Raw genomic sequence first — 7,973 nt, forward strand, 5'->3', positions numbered from 1 at the left:
GCCAGTTCTTCTGACCACAGCCTGGGCGGTTCTAGGGGCTGCTGCTTAGACTTGGCAGGTGAAGGCGGGGCTCTGTGCTCCAGGAGAAAAATATCCCCGGCATCTCCTTTAGCCACAGGCCGGCTCCTGGAAAGGTTGTACCTAAGGGCCTTTGTGGATCTTTTTAATCATTAAACAAAAAAAGAAAGAAAGAAAGAAAAAATGTCTCTCCCAGCCCATCGTCTTGCGAGTACACACCTGGTGCAATGGTTTTTGGAAAGAACTTTGGGGTCTACACATCTGACTTCAGTTCTGCTTCACTCACCACTTTTCTTAAGCAACTACCCTTCCCCTCTCTGTACCTCAGTTTCCTGATTTGTCATCAGAGGGACCAGTGGTGGTCTTCAAACTACAAGTTTTAATCCAATGATAAGCAATAAAATCAATAGAATGGGTTACAACCAACATTTTTTTTTGAAAGGGAAATAGAAGAGTTTAGACTATAAAATATCTGAATGCATTGCAATTAATAGGTAAGTATTGTCTTATAGAACTTATATTTCATCTATTGACATGCTTACCCTGAGAACAAAACAAAATGTTTTGCACAGTGGGTTACTGTTTTGTTTTGTTTTTTTAAAGTTCAAAACATACTATTTGAGTTTTCAAGGCTAGAACCAGTAGGTCCAATTCTACTCCTGGCCTAATTGCCAATTTCCCATTGTTTGCCACAGCTCCAAGTGAACCTGTGATTTGGCTCATGAGTAGATATACCTAATCTCCAAAGCGAATGAGGGTGCTCTCAGAAGGGCTGCACCATGACCCGTCCTCCCCAAATGACAGGACTTTCCTGACTTCTCACAGTGCATGTTGGCTGGGTTTGTTTTTCGAACTTCATGTAAACGGAGTCACAGTACGAACCTAACTGTGGACACGGTGACCTAGAAAGGAGATGCTCAATGCTGCATTTATTGTCCAGCATGACATCAGCCAGAAAGCATTGCGAAAATAATAATATTATGATTATTGAGTGAAGGCCTTTTGGGTGCCAGACTCCGTGCTAAGGGACTTAAAAACATTCAAGTTCATTCTCACAAGGTCTATGGGAGTGGAGGTGTCTGCTATGACCCTCATGTTTCAGAAAGAGAAACTGAGGCACAGGGACATTGCAATGGGATACCCTCAAGGTCATGGAACCTGCAAATGGTGGAGCAGGGCTGGAACCCTTATCTGTCCCCCCTAGACTCCTTTCCATTACAGCTTTTTCCACAGGGCTGGGGTACTTCCCAATGAAGTATCTTGGAGACTGCTTGGAACCAGTCCTGTTGTACAAGGGACCCAGTCTTCTCCTGCCTGCCTCTCACCCACATTTGGTGGAATCGAGTTGGTTTACACTGCTGAGGAGGCAAGCAAGCTACTCTTCATGAAGCCAGGGGGTTCCAGAAGGCCTGAATTAGCCGAGAGGTTTAATTTGGGGATATTCTTACTACACAAAATTTCTTTCAGAACATTTGGTCCTTTGGGACTTCCTCAAATTGCCAACGATTAGACAGAAAATTCCATCTCCTTCTCCTTGGTTGCTTCATAGTATGCAGCAGTTCCCCTACCTTAACCTACAAGTGATTGCCTACTTTGGCAGCCCCTTACTAACCAGAGAAATTTGACTGTTTTTTTCTTTTTTTTTTTTTTGAGGGGGATGGGGAGTGCTCTTGTTTCCTTAACAAATGCAATTACATTTCACTGCTTCATTGGTGAAGCCACATTTAACCAATGAGATTGGTTGGTAACTTGTTCAGTCTACTCAAGAATAGAGGATGAAAAGATCCATATATCAATTTTCCTCATATTAGAGATTTTAAGAATCATTTTTTGGTTTTGGGTTTTTTTTGTTGGTTTTTTTTTTTTTAGTATTAGCCATCCCGATTACAACATACCTACTACTCCAGAGTTACAAGGAAATTAGTCAGGCCTTAAAATTAAACTTTAACCTTGGTTCAAATTAAAACTACAATTTGCCACATTAGTTTCATATGTTTGTATTTCCTGGCCTCAAAAACACTACTGGCCCCTTGACTACAGTAGGTGAAATTCTACTTAGCACTCAAAAACCAATATAACTTCCTCCACACCCCAGGCAAAGCTAAAAGAGTGGTCCTTTCGCTTCCACAACGTTCTGTAAAATGGAGCCTTGTACCTCCAACTCTTAATCACCACCACCACCCCCAAACCCTGAACTCCCCTCAGGGCAGTAACCACATTGTATTTATATTTGTCCTAATATTTACCCCCAACACTGGCAGGATCAGGTTTCCCCCTCCCATAGCAAGACTTCAGTATACATTGTCCTTGAATTGAATCAATTTCTAAGGAAACCTTTTATTGAAATATAAGATGCAAATGAAAAGGCCCAGGATCATAAATGTTTCAATGTTCACAAAGAGAAAGAAAATGTATCAAGTGCTTTCCAGCCCCCCAAACCCCCTCCCCCCTCCCCCACCCACCCCAGAAGGCCTGCACCCTGGCCGTTCCTCCAGCAACGACAAGACAAGGAAGGCCCTACAGTAAATTTGCTTGTTTGCTGTTGTTGTTGTTGTTGTTTTGAACCTTGTATAAATAGAATCACAGTGTGAGCTCTCTTGGTTTGGGCTTATTATATTAAACATCATGCTTGCGAGATTTAACCTCACTGTTTTGTAGCGTGCTGGTTAATTTATCCCCATTTGCTGGCCAGCATTCCACTGTGGCTGTGCAGTTATATATTTATCCATTCTACTGCAGATGGTCACTTAGCTTTTTTCCTATTTGGAGCTCTTATGAATAGAGTTACTATGAACATTCTTGGATATTTCTTTCTGTTAACCATTTACCTAGGAGTCCTATTGTTCAGCTTTGGTGGATGCTGCCAAATACTTCTTAAGGTTTTTGAGGTGGTTGTGGAAACTGAAAAGCTGCTTCTAAAATTTATATGGAAATACAAAAGGCCAAAAATATTCAAGACAATCTTGGACAAAGCTGGAGGTCTTACACTACAACATATTATAAAACTACAGGAATTAAGACAGGGTGGTTTGGGCACAAATAGGCCAGTGGCTTGGAAGAGAGAATTCAGACACATATGCAAGCATAAATGTTACTTGATTTATGATACAGGTAACATAGCCATGTAGAAAAGACATAGTGATGTTTTCAATAAATGGTGCCAGATCAATTGGATAAACACATTAAAAAAAAAGCTTAACCACACGTAAAAATCAATTCCAGATGGATTATAGATCTAAACATCAAAAGGAAAACAATAAGGTTTTGTAAAAAAAAAAATTATGTATAAAATTCACTAGAATATGAATATGACTGGAAGACTTGAAGTAGGTAAAAATTTCTTATAAATAGGACGCAAAAAGCTCTCATCATAAAGGAAAAATTGGATACACTGGACTACTTCAAAAATAAGAATGGTTCCTCAAAAGATACCATTAGGAATTGAAAACACAGCACTGATTAAGAAAAGATGTTTGCAAACATAGACCCAACAAAGGACTTGTAAATAGAATGTATACTGAACTCCTACATGTCAATCATAAAAAAGAAGGAATAAAAAAGTGTGCAGAAGGAGGAGGAAAAGGAAAAACTTGAATGGCCACTTAAACACATGCACACACTATGGCCAAATGGCTAATAAACATATGAAAAGGTGAATAAGGTAAATGCAAATTAAAACCCTCAAGAGACATCTCTGGACTCAGGAAAACTGCTAAAATTGAAAGTCACGTGGTACCTGCTGTTGGCGAGAATGTGGAGTAACCAAGCTCTCCTACACCGCTGAGGTTAAGGAGCAAATACTGGTCTGTCCACTGAATTTTTATCAGGATCTGCCCCAATTTTTCCCTCTCCCCAGGTCCCAGGAGAGTGGACTGGAGTGAGCGGGTGGTGGTTGGAAAGCATGTACAAACCTCTATTTATGCCTTTTCTTCGTGCTGCGCGTTGACTCAGGCTTCACACACTCCTTGAACCGTATTTGCCGCTAGATCCTTTGCTAGAGCCCGCGCAGACGTTAGAAGTAAGATCCATTTCGAACCAGGGTGGCCTCCCTCACGAGCTCCTGAAACAAACAGGCACATACTACAAACAACGTGTAATTCTTATCTCATCCAAAGACCCAAAGCTTTCTGATGCCTCTTAAATATGTCCCCAAAATGAATTCCTAGAATTCAAAGTTATGCTCATTTTTATTTCCCTACAGGTTCAAGTTGCAAAATCACCCTCCTGAAAGGTTGGATCAACTTTCACTCCCACAAGAGGCAGAAACATGCCTCATTTATCAACGTACTAGGTGAAAAACAGCATTTTGTTTCAGTTAGCTCTTTGATCACTAAAAAAGCTGAACTTTTAAAATCTGTTTATTGGTCATTTTTATTTCTTCTTTTGTAACTAGAAGTTCACATATTTTGTCCATGCTGCCAGTAATTTTTTCTTATAATTCTGAAAGAGGGCTCTATGTAGCAAGGATATGAACTTTTCACTTGTTACATATTGTACATATACTGTGGATATTTTCCCCAATATTTGGTGTTTCCTCCTTTAATTTTATTTATAGGGTTTTTTCTTATACAAATGAACTTTAAATGCTATATAGTTAAAAAAAGAAAAAAGAAAAATCTGTTATAACCTTTGTATTTTTACAAAGTATTTAGGAAATCTCTTTCCATTTCAAAATTATAAAAATGGTTATACATTTTTCTAATATGGTTACATTTGTTATCTTTAAATATTTGAATCACTTGGAGCTCATTTTGCATCCGTTAAGGCTCCAGTTGTGTTGTGTGTGTGTGTACATTCTTTTTTTCCAGAATGGCAGCCAGTAGTTCCAGCACCATTTATTGAAGGATACATACTTGACCTAGTCATTTGTCTGTTTTTTGGGTAATAGTAAGATTCACTATCAGATGGATCTCCCTGGCCTTCCAGGTGGCAGATTGACCCCAAGCCACCAGAGTGGAGATGTGGTCTAGTAGGAGGCTCAGTTGCATCAAACAGTGTAGAATAGGTGAGTGCTGGAATTAAAACAAGCACGGAGGGAGGTGAGGAGTGAGGACTGACTGCTCTCGTTCCCCCGCTCTGGTCCCCTATATTCACTTCATCTAGCTGTCTTTCCACATCTGTAAGCTTCAGCAACTATTCCAGGAGGGAATAATTAATCCCGGTAGCTAATCCCAGAGACTCTGGAGTCAGGTTACTGTATTTAAATCCTGACTTCACCACTTATACCAACCTTGTGATCTCAAGCAAGTGTCTTCATATTTCTGGTCTTCAGTTTACCCCTGAGAAGTGGGGCTCATAGTAACACCCATTGCAGAGCACATGGAGGAGGGTTTTAAAGAACTAAGTCATATGCAGCCCTTAGGTTGGTGACTGGCACAGAATAAACTCATAGGGTCAACATTGTTATCAGTTAATTTTTAAGGAAATTCGTGACTGTCTAGTGGAACAAGACATTAGTCCTCCCTTGGGCTGGGCCTGAGCCTAAGCAGAGCAGTTAGAGGAGGTGGAACTGACAAGCCGATGGGAAGGTTTTCAGGTCAAATGGTTGAAGGCACTGGTCTAGAAGATGTTTTCTTTAGGGAGCCTCTATTCTTTAAGGCACACTTATGCAATAAAGCTCACAAACGAAGGACTAGCATATTAATTAACCTTGCCATGGATTGGGGCTTCCCTGGTGTCTCTGACGGAAAAGAATCTACCTGCAATGCAAGAGGTCTGGGTTTGACCCCTAGGTTGAGAAGATCCCCTGGAGAAGGAAATGGCAACCCAGTCCAATATTCCTGCCTGGAGAATTCCATGGACAGAGGAGCCTGGTGGGCTACAGTCCATGGGGTCGCAAAGAGTTGGACACGGCTGAGCGACTAACACTAATACTGTATTCTACCACCTTCACCCACTTTTAAACATAACTGCTAATTAGTTTAGGTAAAGTTTTGGTCAGAAGTGGAACCACTGGTATTTGTCGTTCCTTCTCATATTTTTCAGAGAATGAGACAATAGCTGTAACTGATTGACTCCATCAGAGGCAGACCTTTAACAATTATTTCATATAATACTCTGTAATATATCCAAGGTTGTCATTATCATCCCCAAGGTCAAGAAGAGGAAAGGGAGTTTCCTCGAAGTGAGGAGGTAACTTGCATGCAGTTGCCATAACTAAGAACCAAGATTCAACCCAGGTCTCTCTAACCCCAGGACTCAAACTCTAAACTCAATGAAGAACACATGGATATTGAGCTGGAATTTTGGAAGCTGGGAAGTCCAGCTTGGCAGATGGGAGAAATTAACTTTCTGAAGGATTTAGTGCCTTCTATTTATTTACAAAATGGTCATGCCTGGAAGGACTTTGGGAGGAATCTATCCAGAGTCTTCATCGTACAGATGGAAAACCTGGAGCCCACAACAGGATGTGTCTAAGCCGATTACACATGGACATCTCTGCTGAGTCTTGGTCTCCTCACTCTGTACAATAACCTCCATGTAACCTCCATGAGGCCTCAAGATAGAAGGGGAAACATGCTCGGTGCTACACAGACTACATGTCATCCTGGCCCAAAGAAGCTTACAACATCAAGGAAGAAAATTCATGCCGACAAAAACAGTCAAAAAACAAAGATCATGGCATCTAGTCCCATCACTTCATGGCAAATAGATGGGAAAAAAGTGGAAAAGGTGAAAGATATTGTTTTCTTGGGCTTCAAAGTCACCGCAGATGGTGACTGCAGCCATGAAATTAAAAGATGCTTGCTCCTTGGAAGAAAAGCTATGACCAACCTAGACAGCACATTAAAAAGCAGAGACATCACTTTGCTGACAAAGGTGTGTGTAATCAAGGCTATGTTTTTTCCAATAGTCAAGTATGGTTGTTAGAGTTGGACCATAGAGGCTGAGTGCTGAAGAATTGATGCTTTTGAACTGTGGTGCTGGAGAAGACTCTTGAGAGTCCCTTGAATAGCAAGAAGATCAAACCCAACAATCCTAAAGGAAATCAGTTATGAATATTCATTGGATGGACTGACACTGAAGCTGAAGCTCCAATACTTTGGCCACCTGATACGAAGAACTGACTCATTGGAAAAGACCCTGATGCTGGGAAAGATTGAATGCAGAAGGAAAAGAGGATGAGATGGTTGGATGGCATCACCGGCTCAATGGACATGAGTTTAAGCAAGCTCCGGGAGATGGTAAAGGACAGGGAAGCCTGGCATGCTGTAGTCCTTGGGGTCGTGAACAGTTGGACACAGCCTAGTAAAAGGGTGAACAACAACAACAAGAAGTAAAAGGGTGAAAAGCACTTTGGGGTCTTTGGAGCACTTTATCCCTCTGACCAGAATCAGGAAAGACTTCTTGGAGGAGTTTGCATAAGAGCTGGGTCTGCAGTAGAAAATGACAGGAAGGGCACTCCAAATGGAGAAGGGACTACTAGTAATGAAAGCTAACATTTATTGAGCCACAGCATGCAGACTCCATGATAAACACTTTATACTTATTAACTCCTTTAAATCCCACAGGACACTATAAAGTGAGTACCATAATTATCCCCATTTTAGAGAAGGGGAAATTAAGACACATAAAGGATAAATAGCTTGTCCATGGACATATGGCTAGGAATTGGCAGGTTCCAGGATGAGAATACCAGCCGGAATGACTCCTCATTTCTTGATGCCTGAGGGGAGGACCCAGGGAGGAGCGCTGGGAAGAGGACACAGGATGAAGGAGTAGGATATATGTTCTTTTTCTAGGACAAGTCAACTTCTAATTGACCCTTGGCTTTTCCTACCATCTAGGGACTTCCTGAGATAGGCAAGGAGTACTCAGTTAATGAGAATCAGGAGCCCAGACCCATTGGCCTCTCTGGATCTTCCAGAAGCTACCAAGACTGAGCTCAGAGACTCTCGTTGAAGGGCCACAGAAGCCATCTGGCTCACTCTGGGGCCACAATGTCCAAGAACCCA

This window comes from Dama dama, chromosome 16 (genome assembly GCF_033118175.1).
Source record: "Dama dama isolate Ldn47 chromosome 16, ASM3311817v1, whole genome shotgun sequence".
NCBI lineage: Eukaryota > Metazoa > Chordata > Mammalia > Artiodactyla > Cervidae > Dama > Dama dama.